This window comes from Leptopilina heterotoma, unplaced genomic scaffold (genome assembly GCF_015476425.1).
Source record: "Leptopilina heterotoma isolate Lh14 unplaced genomic scaffold, ASM1547642v1 Lhet_183, whole genome shotgun sequence".
NCBI lineage: Eukaryota > Metazoa > Arthropoda > Insecta > Hymenoptera > Figitidae > Leptopilina > Leptopilina heterotoma.
Window position 1 is genome coordinate 1065222 of NW_025110901.1, and position 18933 is coordinate 1084154.

The following is an 18933-nucleotide window of genomic DNA, read 5'->3' on the forward strand; positions in this document are numbered from 1 at the left end:
TGTTTCGAAAAACATTCATTTATTCAATAAATTATTTATTTTTGTATCTGAATAATTGAATTCTTGTAGAATTTTCCAATAAAAATTGATTTAAAAATTAATATTAGTTAAAATTTTAGATAATAATTGAATATTCAAAGCATTATACCATGAATTTTTAAAAATACATAATTGATGAAATATACATAATTGAATTCTTTCGAAGAATTTTAGCAAAATTTTTGAAAATAGTTACATTTTTTGAAGAATTTACTTAAAATTGTTTTTAAAAAGAATTGAAATCCTGTGAAGAATTTTATTAATTTATGAAAGTAAGAAAGTAATTGAATTCTTGCAATAATTTTTTCAAATTTTTTTTTAAATAATTGAAATAATGTAAAGAATCTTATTATTTATGAAAATAATTGAATTCCTGCATCGAATTTTATTACATTTTTTTAAATAATTGAATTCTTTTGAGAAGTTTTATTAGAAAAGTTGATTATGAAAATATTTGATTTTCAACGAAGAATTTCATTATATTCGTGAAATGTAATTAAATTCTTACAAAAAAATTAAGAGAATAATTCTAATTTTTTTAGGATTTTACTTTAAATTGTACTATAAATAATTGAAATCCTCAGAAAAATTTTATAATTTATGAAAATAATGGAATTCTTACAACGAATTTTATCAATTTTTTTAAAATAATTGAATTTATGTAAAAAATTTTATTACTTGTAAAAATAATTGAATTTATGCACCGAATTTTATTACATTTTATTTAAATAATTATATTCTTTTAAAAACTTGTATTAAAAATGTAAATTTTGAAAATTTTTGAATTTCAGCGAAGAATTTCATTATTTGTGAAATGTACCTAATTTATCTCTTGCAAAAAATTTTTGAAGATAATTTTATTTTTCGAGAAATTTATTTAAAATTGTATTAAAAATAATTGAGGTCTGTGTAGCTGGCTGAACCACTTTCATAAAAATGAATTTAAATTATACCATTAATTAGTGCTCAATTAGTGCTATTTTTGTACCATATTGGCGAATTTAGTGCTCAATGTTTATTTAAAAAAAACAATGGTTCTGCTGAGTGAACGTTCCTCTGGCCAGACCATAACGAAAAACGCTTTAAAAACGCCAACAGAATATTTATAAATAGCCTATTATTTAGTGCTCAATTAGTGCTCAAAGATTAACAAAATAAAAATTTTTTTTATTAATTATTTATTTAAAAAAAAAAATTTTTTTTGAATGAGTGAGTAATCCGTTAGCCAGACCATAACGAAAAACGCAATAAAAACACCAACAAAATATTTATCGATAGCCTATTATTTAGTGCTCAATTAGTGCTCAAAGATTAACAAAATAAAAAATTTTTTAATTAATTATTTATTTAAAAAAAAAATTTTTTCGATTGAGTGACTAATCCGCCAACCGCACAATTACGACAGACACGTCAAAAATCACAACAAAATATTTATCAATACTCTAAAATTTAGTGCTCAATTAGTGCTTAAATATTAACACAATAAAAAATTGTTTATTAATTATTTATTTATAAAAAACATTTCTTCGAAAGAGTGAACACGTTAAAAATGTTTTAAATTCGTTTTATAATTCGTTTTCTTAGCCTATAATTTAGTGCTCAAATAGTGTTCGCAGATTAACAAAATAAAAAATTTTTTTTATTAATTATTTATTTAAAAGAAAAACTTATTCAAATGAGTGAGCGAACCGCTATCCGCACCATTACGAAAAACACATTAAAAACGCCAACAAAATAGTTATCAATAGCATATTATTTAGTGCTCAATTAGTGCTTAAAGATGAACACAATTAAAAATTTGTTTATTAATTATTTATTTAAAAAACTAACTTATTAGCTTATTACTAACTCAGCGATCCGCTGGCCGGACCATAACGAAAAACACGTTAAAAACGCCAACAGAATATTTACAATTAGCCTATTATTTAGTGCTCAATTAGTGCTCAAAGATTAACACAATTCAAAATTTGTTTATTAATTATTTATTTATAAAAAACATTTCTTCAATAGTTCTAGAGTTCCTGATAGTTTTTAGAAATAGTTCCGGCGATTAAATAGTAAAAAATAAGTTTTTTCATAATAGGGGGCCAACTTCACGCAGTCCCTCACTATTGAAAAAGTGGATTTATAATTAGAGTTTTGAGTTGTTCTAATAGAGTTCTAGAGTTCCCTACATTTTATTCGAATAGTTCTGATAATCCGAAGTCATAAAAAAATAATTGAAAACACGAGAATTTTTCAAAAAATCTAAAATGTTACGTTACAAGAGTTCTAATTAGAGTTCCGTTAGCCCCCCATCTAGATCAATAAAAAACTCTTATAACAATTCTTTCAAAACCTAAAAACTACAAAACTACAAGACTTTTATGTTTTAAAAGAAATTTTTTCTTTCAATTGAAAGTTCTATGAGTTCTAATCAGATTTCTGTGAGCCCCCAATACTGTTCGATAAAATAACTATAATAGGTAACAATTTTCTTAAGACCCAAAAACTACTGAATTACAAGAGTTCTAATCAGAGTTTTGTGAACCCCCAATAGTGTTTGATAAAAAACCCTAATAAGAATTTTTTCAAAACCTAAAAACTACTGAACTACAAAACATTGAAGATTCAAAAAAATTTGTTTTTTTAAAATTAAGAGTTCTTGTAGTTCTGATCAGAGTTCTGTGAGCCACCCATGGAGTTCGAGAAAAAACCCTAATAACAATTTTCTCAAAACCCAAAAACTACTGAATTACAAGACTTTAAGGTTTGAAATTAATTTGTTTTTGAATAATTGAATAAGTTCAAACACTCAGTCATGTAAAGTTGGCACTACTTTTTAAAACAATCAAAATTTTAACAAGAGTTCTGGGCACTTTAGCAATAGTTCTCGAGTTCTATAACGATTATTATTTAAATAGTTCTGATGATTAACAAAAAAAAGCGACAATGAAAAAACTTGGTGTTATCTTTGCATTGAACTATTATTTATGCAAAAAAGAGTTTTGTCCTCATATTCTGAAAGAGAATAAAGAGTTCTACAGTTCTCTACCAAAAGAACAAGAGTTCTGCAAAATTTCGAAAGTTATTAACAAATTAACCCCTTGGCTGTCAACGAGATTTCCACTGTTCAGGCCAAAAGTGTGTTGAAAAAATTTTTCTCCAACACTTGCTCTGAAAGGAGTAAATCATGAATTTATTATTTTTTCTTGTTCTTTGACCGAGCTTTATTTTGTATCTAACTTCTTCCCCACTCAAAACATTCGTCTTTTATTATATTAAACATAAGAACATTTTTAATTAAAATTATACGAAACTCACGAAGAAACCTTTCCTCGCAAGGCGTTGGAGAAAACGTAGTGCACAACTCGTGGTGAAAGAATGATTTTTCTCGAGTGATTGCTGCTCTCGCTACGCTCGAGCCGCAAACTTCACTCTCGAAAAATCACACTTTCGCCACTAGTTGTACAATGTACTATTAACCACTTCACTGGCGGGGCGTTCCAAATGGCGTTCCACGCGCCGAGGCCCAGACTGGCAAAAACACCGAAATGGCGTTCCTAATAAAACTTTATTTTTAAAGAGTGTACACTACTTTTTACTACTACAAAGCAATATTTCTATAGTTTAGACATCAGGGAACAAGATTATCACAATGAAAATTTCAGTTTTTGAGATTTTCAATGTTTCTTTGAACGTTGAAATAGTCGATTTTTAACACTTTTTAACAAATGGCGTTCCACTTTTGTTATTATTAATAATTATTAAATTTTATTTATTAATTATTTATATTTATTTTTTACTTATTACATTATTATATTATAATGTTTTGTATGTAAATATATTTTTTAAATAAAAAATATGAGTTTTACTGTGTAAAAATTGAAAAAAAGTGGAACGCCATTTGGTGAAAAGTGGTAAAAATTGACTATTTCATTGTTTGAAAAAACATTGAAAATCCCAAAAACTGAAATTTTTATTGTGATAATCTTGTTCCATGATGTCTAAACTATAGAAATATTGCTTTGTATAAGTTAAAAGTAGTGTACACTCTTTAAAAATAAAGTTTTATTAGGAACGCCATTTCGGTGTTTTTGCCAGTCTGGGCCTCGGCGCGTGGAACGCCATTTGGAACGCCCCGCCAGTGAAGTGGTTAATGGATTTTTATGAAACTTGGTACCTTAAGGTTTCTAGGGTCGCTGATTATAATATATAATAATATATTATATAATATTATCTCTCTATATTACAAAAAGATATCGCCGCCGCTGTTTCAAGATTTTTTGACCTACAGGTCAAGAGTTGACCTGTAGTTTTCCCCTCAAAATTTAGGTCAATTTTGAGGGCAGTTTTGACCTAGACGTCAAAATTTGACAAAGAATTCCCGCTGCCCTCAAAATTTAGGTCAAGTTTGAGGGCAGTTTTGACCTAGACGTCAAAATTTGTCAAACAATTTCCGCGCGCAGACTTAATGATGAGGTGAAGTTTGCCATCTGACCTAACAATGTAAGGTAATTTTATTTTAAAATTGTGTTTGCTCTTACACCTATCATTTTGACCTAATTTTGACGTTTCATTTTTTACTCTCTCATTTTTACGTCATCATCTATGTGTAATTTGACTTTTATTTAACTACAACTTAAGGGGTCTACCCACTTTAGACGCGCTAAAAAAAAGGCTATTTTCATTAATTTTTTTAATAGGTTTGTATTATAAATATTTTCATGTGAGGTATTACACATCTTAAATACACTTTCAAAGTGCAAAAAAAAATATTTTGATTTTTTTCAATTTGTTTTTTTATTTAAACGCGTTTTTCTCAAAACAATGTTTTTCGACCGCCCGTGTAGAAAAATTTCGGGGCAGTCTGGAGTCCAGAGATTGATCCAACTAGACGCATCTGGACGGTCTAATCTGGACGGTCTAACTGTGTGCTATATGGGATTTTTCTGGACGGTCTAATTTAGACTGTCTAACTGTATGCTATATGGGACTTCATTGGCATCACTAGAATTCAAAATTTTTAAAGTACAAATCAAAGTACAATCAATACTTTAGTGCCCGATTTGTCGGTCTTCTTTGAATTTATACATGGATTGTCACTTCAAAATTCAATGGAATAATTTAGTATCTAAAGAATCGTTCAAAAATAAATATTGTAGGTTTATATGAATTATTATAAATAAAATTTTCAATGAGTTTAATTAAAAATTCTAAAGATCTTAGATTTTTGAAAAATGCCTAATAATTCAAATTCTCCTGAAATTAGATAAATTTTTTAACATATTGTATTTGATTAATTATTAAAAATAATTTATCTGTAGAAGAATTTTAGTTAAAAACACTATAAACAATTGAGTGTTGGAGAAGTTACAGATTATTGTAGAAATTTAATTATTTTCAAAAGTAACAAAATTCTACACAGAAATTCAATTATGTTCAAAAATTTGTTTAAATTCTCATCAAAATTTCAATTATCTTTATAAATAATAAAATCGTTCTCTGAAATTCAATTATTTTCCAAATTTTTAACAAGATTCTTGGCAAAATAAAATGTAAGCAAAAATTTAATTACTTTCATAAATAAAAAACCTTTCACAAAAATTCAATAAGGATTTACAAATTTTTTATAAGTTTCTTCTCAATAATTCAATTATTTTTATAAATAATAAAATTCTCAAAATTTTTTTATTATTCAAAATTTCTTAGTTAATCTCAGAATTTCTTAATTATTTTTAATACAATTTTAATCGAATTCTTCGAAAAGTGTATAATTATACTTAAGAATTCTATTGAAATTCGCCATAAGAATTCAATTATTTAAAAAATTTTTGATAAAACTGAAAGTAATTCATTAAAAAATGGTTAATGATTATAATTGTAGTAAGAATTATTTATTTAAATATTCATATATAATATGAATACTGGTTAATCTGACATCAGTATGATAATTTTTGGTAAAATCAAATGTCGTTAAATACCCTGACATTAGCTGATGAATTTAATTTTTATAGTTTATTAAAATTTTTATATATTTTTTTACTTTTATTTTTTTATACAGGGGAGGATGGGGCAAGGATAGTAAGTTTTTGCTTATGCTCAAAAATCGAGTAATTCATGGTATATTCGCATTTTAACACCAAAAGATGATAGTAAAAATTGGAAGTCAATCTGTCACCATTTGCGAAGTTAGGAGTTTATTTTTGAAAATAGTCTATTTTGCTAAAATGTCAACGTTATGTTTATCATATTGTTTTCTATATTAGAGTTTCAGAATATTTATTTACGTAAGTGTTTTTCAGAGTGGAATTTCCTGCTGAACACGAATATCGTATTTATTTTCAAATTAATTCACGTCGTTCCTTAAAATTTAGAAAAAACTGAAATATGGGCTCAAGGGGCAAGGATAGTTATAGAGATAATACGGCACGGTAAAATCCTGTTAATGCCATTGCAAATTTTAAAAAAGTGTTTAATTGTTCTTTTTAGGTTGATATACATAATGGTGCGTAATTATATATGTAAAACAAAGCTTATTGACCAAGCAATTGGTAGTTGTCTGAAGATTTGGGGTTCACAAAACTCTGATTAGAACTCATAGAACTTTCAATTTAAAAGAACCAAATTTCTTTTGAAACATAAAAGTCTTGTAGTTTAATAGTTTTTAGGTTTTGAAAAAATTGGTTTCAGGGTTTTTTATCGAACACTATTGGGGGCTCGCAGAACTCTCATCAGAACTCTTAGAACTCTAAATTTAACAAAAAAATGAATTTTTTTGAAACTTTAAAGTATTGTAATTCAGTAGTTTTTGGGTCTTAAGAAAATTGTTACCTATTATAGTTATTTTATCGAACAGTATTGTAGTTTTGTAGTTTTTAGGTTTTGAAAAAATTGTTATAAGAGTTTTTTATTGATCTAGATGAGGGGCTAACGGAACTCTAATTAAAACTCTTGTAACGTAACATTTTAGATTTTTTGAAAAATTCTCGTGTTTTCAATTATTTTTTTATGACTTCGGATTATCAGAACTATTCGAATAAAATGTAGGGAACTCTAGAACTCTATTAAAACAACTCAAAACTCTAATTATAAATCCACTTTTTCAATAGTGAGGGACTGCGTGAAGTTGGCCCCCTATTATGAAAAAACTTATTTTTTACTATTTAATCGCCGGAACTATTTCTAAAAACTATCAGGAACTCTAGAACTATTGAAGAAATGTTTTTTATAAATAAATAATTAATAAACAAATTTTGAATTGTGTTAATCTTTGAGCACTAATTGAGCACTAAATAATAGGCTAATTGTAAATATTCTGTTGGCGTTTTTAACGTGTTTTTCGTTATGGTCCGGCCAGCGGATCGCTGAGTTAGTAATAAGCTAATAAGTTAGTTTTTTAAATAAATAATTAATAAACAAATTTTTAATTGTGTTCATCTTTGAGCACTAATTGAGCACTAAATAATATGCTATTGATAACTATTTTGTTGGCGTTTTTAATGTGTTTTTCGTAATGGTGCGGATAGCGGTTCGCTCACTCATTTGAATAAGTTTTTCTTTTAAATAAATAATTAATAAAAAAAATTTTTTATTTTGTTAATCTGCGAACACTATTTGAGCACTAAATTATAGGCTAAGAAAACGAATTATAAAACGAATTTAAAACATTTTTAACGTGTTCACTCTTTCGAAGAAATGTTTTTTATAAATAAATAATTAATAAACAATTTTTTATTGTGTTAATATTTAAGCACTAATTGAGCACTAAATTTTAGAGTATTGATAAATATTTTGTTGTGATTTTTGACGTGTCTGTCGTAATTGTGCGGTTGGCGGATTAGTCACTCAATCGAAAAAATTTTTTTTTTAAATAAATAATTAATTAAAAAATTTTTTATTTTGTTAATCTTTGAGCACTAATTGAGCACTAAATAATAGGCTATCGATAAATATTTTGTTGGTGTTTTTATTGCGTTTTTCGTTATGGTCTGGCTAACGGATTACTCACTCATTCAAAAAAAATTTTTTTTTTTAAATAAATAATTAATAAAAAAAATTTTTATTTTGTTAATCTTTGAGCACTAATTGAGCACTAAATAATAGGCTATTTATAAATATTCTGTTGGCGTTTTTAAAGCGTTTTTCGTTATGGTCTGGCCAGAGGAACGTTCACTCAGCAGAACCATTGTTTTTTTTAAATAAACATTGAGCACTAAATTCGGCAATATGGTACAAAAATAGCACTAATTGAGCACTAATTAATGGTATAATTTAAATTCATTTTTATGAAAGTGGTTCGGCCAGCTTCACAGACCTAAATAATTGAAACCATGTGAAGAATTTTATTATTTATGAAAATAATTGAATTCTTGCTTTGAATTTCATTATAATTTTTGTAAATAATTTAACTTTTTTTGAAAAATTTTATGAAATTAAAATTTTTATAAAACACGAAGATATCAATCACTCCGAGTCTTCGACTCGGAGTAATTGATATCTTCATGTTTTATAATAATATTCTTACAAGTTGTTTAATTTTAAAAATGTTTGAATTTGAATGTTTTGAGGGAAAATAATAATGAAATACTTATTTAAAAATTTAGTTATTGATGTTTGCGAATAATTTTACAATTTAAGAAATTCGTGAGTAAATGTAATAGAATGTTTTTTTGAGTATCTAATAATTTTTCGAGTGAATCAGAATATTCTTTATGGTCAGGGAAAAAGTGAAAATCAGTCAGGAAAAAGTCTGGAAATCAGGGAAAAGTTAGGGAAAAATAAAATTAAATATTTGTGGTAACCCTGTTTATGTATACCTAATTAGTATGTGTTTAATTTCTTATGGAATTTTTTGAGTTGAACTGTGCACTTTGGGGCTTTGCACCAGACTGTCTGTACCTATAGACTTACTGGTTGTTTGAGAGTGCAATAAAATTCCAGGTTTAAAAATATCTGTTCCTTCAAGTCCTTATAGTAGTAGCTTGCATATATTTGCGTGTATTGTCGATGAATTTCAACATTTTCAAATAAGCTAAATTAGATAAATTAAATAAACTAAATTCGTGAATATGGTAGCAGATTAACACAAAATGATCCCTAATGAATGTCATATTAAGAATTCACTTTTATAAAACTGGTCCATCTAGCTTCACAGACCTCTTTCCTCTGACCATTACTTTTATTTGTTTCACAATTCATTTTATTTCCCTCTCATCTTCTTTTATTTCTTTTCCATTTCCTTTTATTTCTCACTCATCTCTTTTAGTTCGCTTATCATTTGTCCTATCTTTCCGCTTCTCGCGTCTCTATTTCCTCTGTATATCTATCGCCTTCTTGAATGTTCCTCATCTTTTCTCTATATAAACCCCCGCATGAACCATGAGGATCGATCTGCTATCAACAATCTCTTGATTCCTCCTTTCTCCATCCTCTTCTCTCGCTGAAATTTCCCCCCCGGGCCGATATGGCAGATTCAGAAGGGTCGAATATCATGGGTCATCACATGCCGCGTCTCGTAATGACCGCGTGCGCAGTAAATAACGTTTGTTTCAATGCTAATCTCTGCCTCCGATCAAATCTAATAAGTATACGAAAAAGACGAAAATGCCGATGGCAATCTTTAAAGCTCAAAACCGCGACTCTTGATAAGAGAACAAAAATTATTCTACAATTCAAGTGTCGATTGATGTTTATAATGGTGAAAAGATGTTAGAATCGGAAATGAACATTTTTGCGTCTTTTTTGGTAGTGTTTAGATTAATGGACGCGTTTTATTACGTACAGGAGGCGTAGTATTATATTATACAATATTCAGTTGCATTATGAGGAAGCGAATGCGAATAAAGAGAGAAGAAAGATCGAAGGAGGGAGTAAGGACCCTGTAGCATTGTTCGCAGCCGCTCGTTCGTGACTCGTGACTCTTGCGACCCGAGTGACCCCTAACCTCAATTACCTCAGACACATCCGCCCGTTCGCCCATCTCTTTTCTTCCTCTCTTCTTTGCCGATAAACGAAAATGTATATGAGAAACACCGATTGGTACTGGGACATGAGCAAACCAATACACTACTAGGGATTATCGATTTAATGAATATACATATTATCATCGAAAATAGTAAATCCCTTCGAAACATTTCTCAACCTAAACAAGTTTTTTCCTCTCTGGCGAGAAATCTGGAAAGAATCGCGGTCGATTCTAATGGCGATCTAATTTGAGTATCAGCTGGGTTGCCACGCAACCTGGAAACCTGGAAAAGCTGGAAATGTCTGGGAATTTTATAAACTTTGAAAAAATCTGGAAAAGTCAGAGAATTTTTGATCGAAATCCTGGAAAATTGTTATTTTCTAAAGTTTATTCTTGAAATCTAATTTTACATAAATATTCCCAAATTAATTAAATTTTAAAAGAGTTACGTTTACAATTTTCATAAGTATAGATGAATTTCAAAAGATTTTAATTTGAAATTTTGTAAAATTTCAATTTTCAATCGTAAACGAACGTAGATTTTTGAAAAATTTTAATTATTCCAATACTTCTGAAATTAGTTCAATTTTTTAATATATATATTTTTAATTGATTATTAAAAATAATGGATTTATAGAAGAATTTTAATTAAAAACACTAAAAGAAATTGATTTTTTAAGCAATTACAAATAAATCTAATTTATTTAATTGTAGAATGTGAAAATAATCGAAATTTTATAGGTAAAATTGAATTGTAAACAAATGGATTTAAAAATTCTCAAAGAAGAACTTTTTAAAAAATTATTTAAAAAAATCGATTTAAAGAAGAATTTTAGTTTAAAATTCTAGAAATGAAGAATTGAATTGAATTGAAAATAATTTTGAAGAAATTACAGTAATAATATTTTGATAATATAAAATAATGATAGTATCAAGTTTTAATGATTATAAAACATGAAGAAAGCGATTACTCCGAGTGAAAGACTCGGAGTGATCGATATCTTCATGTTTTATAATAATATTCTTATATGTTATTGAATTTAAAATTTTTGAAAATCTTTATTTCTGTAAAAAAATAATAATCATTATATATTTATTTAAAAACGAAGTTATTGATGTTTTCGAGTAATTTTACAATTGAAGAAATTCGTAAATAAATGCAATAGAACAGGAAAAAAGTCGTTTTGTCTGGAAATCAGGGAGTTTGGTAAAATTAAAAATAAAATTTTAAATTTAAATTAAATTAAAATTAAAAATAAAATTTAGTAAAATATAAATGTATAGTTTTAAAAACCTGGAAAAATTACGTTTTTTAACCTGGAAAAGTCAGGGAATTTGAAATGAGCAAAAGTGTGGCAACCCTGGTATCAGGATCAACAAATTATTTAATTAATGTCGACAAACCTTGGAGCCATGGACCATAAAGGGCCACGAAATAGTTCAATAAACAAATAACCGAGTTATAAACAATAAACTAATCGACTAGCAATAATACACTGCAAACATTCAGCAGAACATTGCAGAAAGAACTCTCTCAGTATTCTCAAGAAATGTCCATTTGATGTAATTCAAAAGTTCCGACATTCGTCAATGTGATTAATATTATTTGAATTGTCACTTCTTCTTTTCTTTTCGCGTGAATATAGAGAACAATAAATATACGTATAAGCTGTTAGAGAATAATAAATAAGCAAGACTCGTTTCTGCCTGTCATTGAATTTGTGTACCACTTTGAAATCGACTCGTATCTTCCTTTGAGATCTGAATTATTGTGTTCCTGCTAGTTGCGTGCCGACACCTACGTGCACCTTGTACATTTTGCCTCATTGTCTTTGCGACAGGTCAATTGCTGCATTTCCTGACAGCTTGTAGAAATTCACCAAGTGTATCGAATGATCAAGTTCCTTGGCGCTTTCAAACAATATTATATACTTTCTTTAGATTTGTAGAAAAGGAGTGCAAAAAAAAGAAGAACAAAAATGTACAAAAGGAATAGAAGTATAAAAAAGTACTTGAAAAAGAATAGGTGTGCAAATAAACAAAGAAATACAAATCTACAAAAAGAGATAATTCACAGTATGTAAGACTAATTTTAAATTATATACAAAGAAGAAGGAAATAATTAAAGTACAATAATCCAAAGTGTATAACTGTCATTCTGTTTGAGGATATCGTGAGTTTAAGGAAGCGTGGCCGGTGCGGTGGGGTCTTATCCAAAGTTGGCGTGGATTTAAAAAAAACTATATGTAGGTCTAACAATGTTTTTTGAGGAAGAGAAAAAGTGAGAAAGTAAATAAGCAATTTCCTCCTCAGAGTTAATTCGCAACAATTGAATGTATTTAGTCGCAAGTAAATGAAAATCAGAGACGAAGGCATCAGTCACGGTTTCACAAACTCGCTGACACCTCATCCGATTATCTGTATACTATCATTTTCGCTCCAAGTTGCATTTTCCAACTAATATTGATGCTTCTGGCACACAAGTTGCCTGACATTGACAAGTATGTTCTAAAATTAGTTATTTCGAGATGAAAACATTAATATGAAATGCAACTATGATCAATTCTATTCTTCTCTAGGCACAAAATTAAAAGCTTATAATTATATTTTTCTAAAATAATTATATTTTTATAAATGCTCGAAAACTAGTTAATTGTGGGCCACTGACTCGTGTTCGTAAATTCGCAGAAATGCTTCTCTTACATAGTCCCAAATGACTGGTCGAATTCTAGTATAATTGATTTGGTATTCCGTCCAAAACCTGGAATAAATTCTATTCGCACATAAAATAAGTTTAGAAATTTGCTGTCTGTCCCTAAAATTGAGTCTTAATTTCATGTTTCAAGTCCTTCTGATGTTTCATTCAAAAGTTACAAGTGTTTTTATACAAATTTCGCAAGAAAGTAGTCGCAGTTTTTAGTGGTAGAACAAATAGAAAAAGCTTTATCCAGATGCATCCCTCCGAAACAAAAAGTTTTGCTATGTTAATTTTCGGAGCGATTTACTTGATTAATTCAGATGTCTCCTGTTGAAGTTCTTTGTTTTACATTTTGGTCTATATTTCTTTAGGGTTCTTTGGACTATATTTCTTTTGGTTTTCTGAGATTTGGAAATTCCCATTTGACATCAGTTTCTTTTGATGATTTTTGTGCTGACATATGTTGTCAAGAAAAGTTGAAAGAAATAAAAGGAGAATGAAATAAAAGTATATACAAGAAAATGAAAAGGACCTTGAAGGTTTATTGTGACGAGATAGATGTGTGCTTTTTAATCAGAGGGATAAGAAAGAATATATATATATGTAGCATCTTGACTATATATTTGAAAGTAAAGGAGGAAAGCAAGATCTCCCACGCCATGAACCCCCGACGGGGCAATCGAAGACAAATTAGTGTTGCGTGATGCGCGTTGATTTTCCGATAGCGGAACAACGGACACGGTATGTAACCATCATTGGTGTACCAGCAGTATTCCTGAACAATGCGATTTCTGATCCCTTTTTAACAAAAGAGAATGAGCGAGACGAACTATAACGGGGAGAGGGTGACAGGGCACCCAGATACCATGCCTCACGATAATCTGTGTTTAACTCTCGTATTAACGCTCTCCTGACTCGCCCCATCCGTTTCAACTTCGGACACGCACTATCTTTCCTTAAACTATTCCCACAAGTATCCATTCCATTTGCGGTCCCGTTACGAAAAGAATTCGATAAATCGATATTAGTGGGTAAATTAGTAAGTTTTCATCTTTCTTCATTTGCATACAACTTTTAGAAACTTATATAGTTTCTACAATTTTTCCCTCGAAATATTCTAATCTGAAAGTATTTTAAAGGGAAAAATATAGGGTAAACTAACCATACGATTGTTTCTCTCGAAAAATTCAAACCGCTTCAAAAATTAAAATAAAGGCGATGTCTCCCTTTAAATGTAATTAAAACAGAATCTTCAATTATGACGTATTGCAAAAAAGTTGTGTAATTAGACAAACTTTCAAACAAGCTAAAGGAAAAAAAAATTTGTTAAATTTTCTTATTACTATAATAGACCGAAAAATGTTTATAAAGCCGGTTTACCCACTCTTCTTCTAATATATAATCGAGCATTTTATACTGTAATCGAAAAGGAGAACCCCTCTTTAGAGGATTTATTGTCCCAAAACTGATTAGTCTTTCTCTCATTCTGTCTCGGAGAATCTCATGAGAATATCCTCTGGAAGTTACTCAATCCGTAATGAAAGTGAGACAATGGGAAATTTCCTACCTTTGAATAGAGTATACAATATGTTGCTTTAACTATAATGAAGTTTGATACTTTTTGTATCTTAGAAAAATAGTTAAAAAGATAAAAAAAATAGTTCAGATGGAATAACAGTTTAGATAGAAAGTTAAGTTTGGTAAAATAATTATGAACCATAAGTATTTTACCAACTTAACTTTGCCAAAGGTTGTCATAAGTCAGGGAAATCAGGGAATTTAGGGAACAGTTAGGGAAAGTAAAATTGGTCAGGGAAATCAGGGAAAAGTCAGAGATTTTTATTAAAGTACTGGAAAAAATTGAATTTTGGAAAAATTATAAATGATTGCAGAAATTCAATTATTTTAAAAAGTAATAAAATTTTTCGCAGAAATTCAATTATGTTCAAGAATTAAAAATATAATTCTTGTCAAAATTGCAATTATCTTTTAAAAATAATAAAATTCTTCTCCGAAATTAAATTATTTTAAAAAATTTTAATAAAATTCTTGGTTAAATTTCAATTATTTTCAAAAATTTTACTCAATTTAATGATTTTCAATATCTACTATTTTAATAAAATTTTTCAAAAAAAATTCAATTATTCTTTTCTCAAATAATAAAAATTTTAATTATCTCAATTGTTAATTTCAATTATTTTTAATACAATTAATGAAATTCATAGAAAAATGTAATTATTTAAAAATTTTTTTTTATAAAATTCGTAAAAATAATTCAATTATTCAAAAAGTTTTCGTTAAAATTTCTTTATAAGAATTCAATTTTAAGAAACATTCGATTATTTAAAAAGTTATTTGTTTTTGTGTTTTAATTTAATTAAATTCTCGTTGATTTTTTAAAAATAAAAATTGATTTAAACATTAATTTTAGTTAGAAATTTTAGAAAATAATTAAAGATTAAAAATTCTTCACAAAACTTCAATTATTTTCAAAAATTTTAATAAAATTCTTAGCAAAATTTCAATTATTTTCAAAAATTTTACCTAATTCAATGATTTTTTATAACTATTATTTTAATAAAATTTTTCAAAATAATTCAATTATTTAAAAAAAAAAAATGTTGATAAAATTCTAAGCAAACATTAAATTATTTTCATTAACTATAATAATTTCACAGGAATTCAATTATTTACAAATTTTTTATAAATTTCTTCGCAATAATTCAATTATTTTCCTCGTAAAATGTAATTATTCTTGAAAATTTTTTTTAAATTCGTCGAAATAATTCAATTATATTGATAAAATTCTTTATGATTACGAGAATTCAATTTTGAGAAACATTCATTTATTCAATAAATTATTTATTTTTGTATTTAAATAATTGAATTCTCAAAAAATTTTCTAATAAAAATTGACTTAACAATAAATTTCATTTAAAATTTTAGATATTAAATAAATATTAAAATCAGTATTGCATGAATTTTTTAAAACAATTGAGAATTGAATTCTTGCGAAGAATTTTAATACGATTTTTTAAAAATAATGACATGAAAATAATTGAATTCTTGCAACGAATTTTATTAATTTTTTTTTTTAAATAATTAAAAATTATGTAAAGAATTTTATTATTTATGAAAATAATTGAATTCTTTCAACGAATTTATATTACATTTTTTTAAATAATTGAATTTATGTGAAAAATTTTATTACTTGTAAAAATAATTGAATTCCTGCAACGAATTTTATATTTTTGAAAAAAATTGAATTCGTTTAACAATTTTAAAATAGTAGATTTTGAAAATATTTGAATTTCAGCGAAGAATTTTAATTATTTGTGAAATGTAATTGAATTCTTGCAACGAATTTTATTAAATTTTTTTTGAATAATTGAAATCCTGCGAAGAATTTTATTATTCATGAAATAATTAATTTAATTCTTGCAACGAATTTTATTAAATTTGTTTTTAAATAATTGAAATCATGTAAATAATTTTATTATTTATGAAAATATTTGAATTCTTTCAGCGAATTTTATAACATTTTTTTTAATAATTGAATTAATGTAAAAAAAATATTATTTTTAGAAATAATTGAATTCCTGTTAACGAATTTGATTAAAATTTTTATAAATAATTTAATTTTTTTTTAATTTGAAGAAAATTTAAATTTTCATAAAACACGAAGATATCAATCACTCCGAGTCTTCGACTCGGAGTGATCGATATCTTCTTGTTTTATAACATTCTTAAAAGTTGTTATATTTTATAAAGGTTTGAATTTGGAATTTTTTTAAAAACTTAATATTAAATAATAATAATGATTAAACTTTTATTTAAAAAAAGAATTTATTGATGTTTTCGAATAATTTTACCATAAAAGAAATTCTTAAGTAAATGTAATAGAATATTTTTTGAGTATTTAATAATTTTTAGATTGAATCAAAATATTCTTTAAGGTCAATGAAAAAAAATAAAATTTTGTCTGGAAATCAGGGAAAAAGAAAATTAATTTTTTTGTGGCAACCCTGATGATAAAATATTTGAGATGGCAGATTATAGGTAAGATGGTAAAATAGTTGAGATGATAGAATAGTTGAGCTAGAAAAATATATAGTTTGAGTTGTAAAAATATTTGCGATAGAAAAAAATTGTGAACGTATACATGAACACAGCTGTCCAAGTGATGACATGTATTTTACATAAAAATGAAAGGGTTTCGTATGTACCTTGCGTGTCTTCAAGTTATTAGTTTTAACTGAGAAAAATTTTTTGCTGTGTAATTTTTAGCCTTGAGCAATATCAAGTATATACTATTTGAGTGATACGGTGTTGAATTTAATATCTTTCATTTTAGTGAAAGAGAGTGAGAGAGAAAAAAGTACGCACTTGATTTCAAGTATGTTTTTTTTATGAAACGGAAGTCCAAGTGTAAATGGTAGTCTTCTTCACCCGATCTTCGACGAATGAATGAGATATTTACCTACCTCGATCCTTATCCACACTAGCATCTACCAATTCTCGGATTTCAAACGGTTTCAATGTCTCGCCTGTCTGTGTTCAGATCTCCATTACAACTTGTAATTTGCCCAAATCCTCACTCGCTTCGTCAATTTCAATTTAATGCCGATAGTGATTTGATTTGTTTGCCATCATATATACAAGTTAATTGGAAATAGATTCATTGGTTAAATTAGTAATTTATCTTGCTCTAAAAGCTAGCTAAAAGTGACGAAGAGATAAAAGTGTATAACTAATGAGAGTGGGGAATAAAAGGAATTGTTTTTCTTTTTTCCGAGATAGATGAAGTATTTTTAGTTAATGGAATCGAGCTAGGTTTTTTTGATTTTAATTAAGATAGATGGTGTTTTTATTTCTCTTGTTTGTCATTTACAATTCAGTAGTCTGTCTTGGGTGTAATACCTTTTAGGCGAACAGGAGTTGAACAAGCCGCGGCTCTTCTAAGTCTTGTGTGGGTCAGGTTTCCTTGTTAGGAGAGATTAGGAACGAAGAAACATCTCGAGGGTCTGAAATCTCTGTAGATCTTAAGCTGATGGTTTGGCTTCGACCAACCGATGACTGTCACGATTAATCGAAATTGTCGCCTTTGATAATATTCTTCTTCGAATTCCGACTTCGTGCTTTACATTAATTGCTTGTCACTGTTGCATTGCTGTATTTTTATCATAGGTTCGTATCTTTGACTCAATGTTAATCAATCTTATTTCTTTAAAGTGCTGTAACTTTTTTGTAGAAGTCGAATATTTTTTCTGTAAAGATATTGGAGAGTTTAGAAGAGTTTGAAGTTTGCTGTTTGTCTAGAAAGTTGTTGCCATATAGAAAGTGATGCGGCAATAGATCGAGTAATTTGAAATCAGAGAAAGGTTCATGAACCGGAATCGATTAGCCATTAGAAGCCCTGGCATCATACAATTCCCATCAGCAACTCCCTATCGCGGGTGTTGCGAATTTGTTGTCGCGTGTCGCGTCAGTGGCGTGAGTAGTAGTCGATTTACTTGAAATCTTCTCGGTTTTGCTCCGTATGCTGGTAACGGGACAGTATAGTGTTGTATGTAGAGTTGTCGTTTGTGTTGGAGAAGGGAAGAAGAAAAGGGCACGTGCTTTAGTTGTGGTGTTGCCATAGAGATAACCGAGCAACCGGGTGAAGAGGAACGTCGAGGGTTGCACAAGCGGATAACCGTTCGGAGATAAATGTAATGTAATGTAACGAGGGAGGCGTCGCAGCGTGGCGTGGCTAAGTTGCAAGTGCCACTCCATTGCGGCACGACTAACTAACTCGGCCCAAACAATTTGTCTGAAAGAGATGCGACCTGTCACCCCCGACCTGCTTTTGCAAGCTTCTCTCTCTCTCTCCGATTCACTCCTCTATATACAACAACATATCCCACACCCCCTTTTTGTCTCTTCTCCTCTCATCCACAACTCTGTCTCTCTCTCCAGTAAAGTACAATCGCAATCTCTTAACCAGGGCTGTTTATCTCCCTTTGCTTGCGCTTGCGTTTCTACATGTATTTATTTGAGATTGGAATGAACAAGGATATACGATATCACTTGTCTCGGGAAGGGTGTTTTCATGTCTAAGGGAATTAATACTATTACTGACGCGTTGCGGTGCCACGCGCCGACACATGTCTATACAATTTTAAATCTAAATCATTTCTTTCTCTCTTCTCACAAATTGCACTTGTTTCTGCAAAATTCGATCTTTTCTGAAAGTAGCTTTATTTATTCT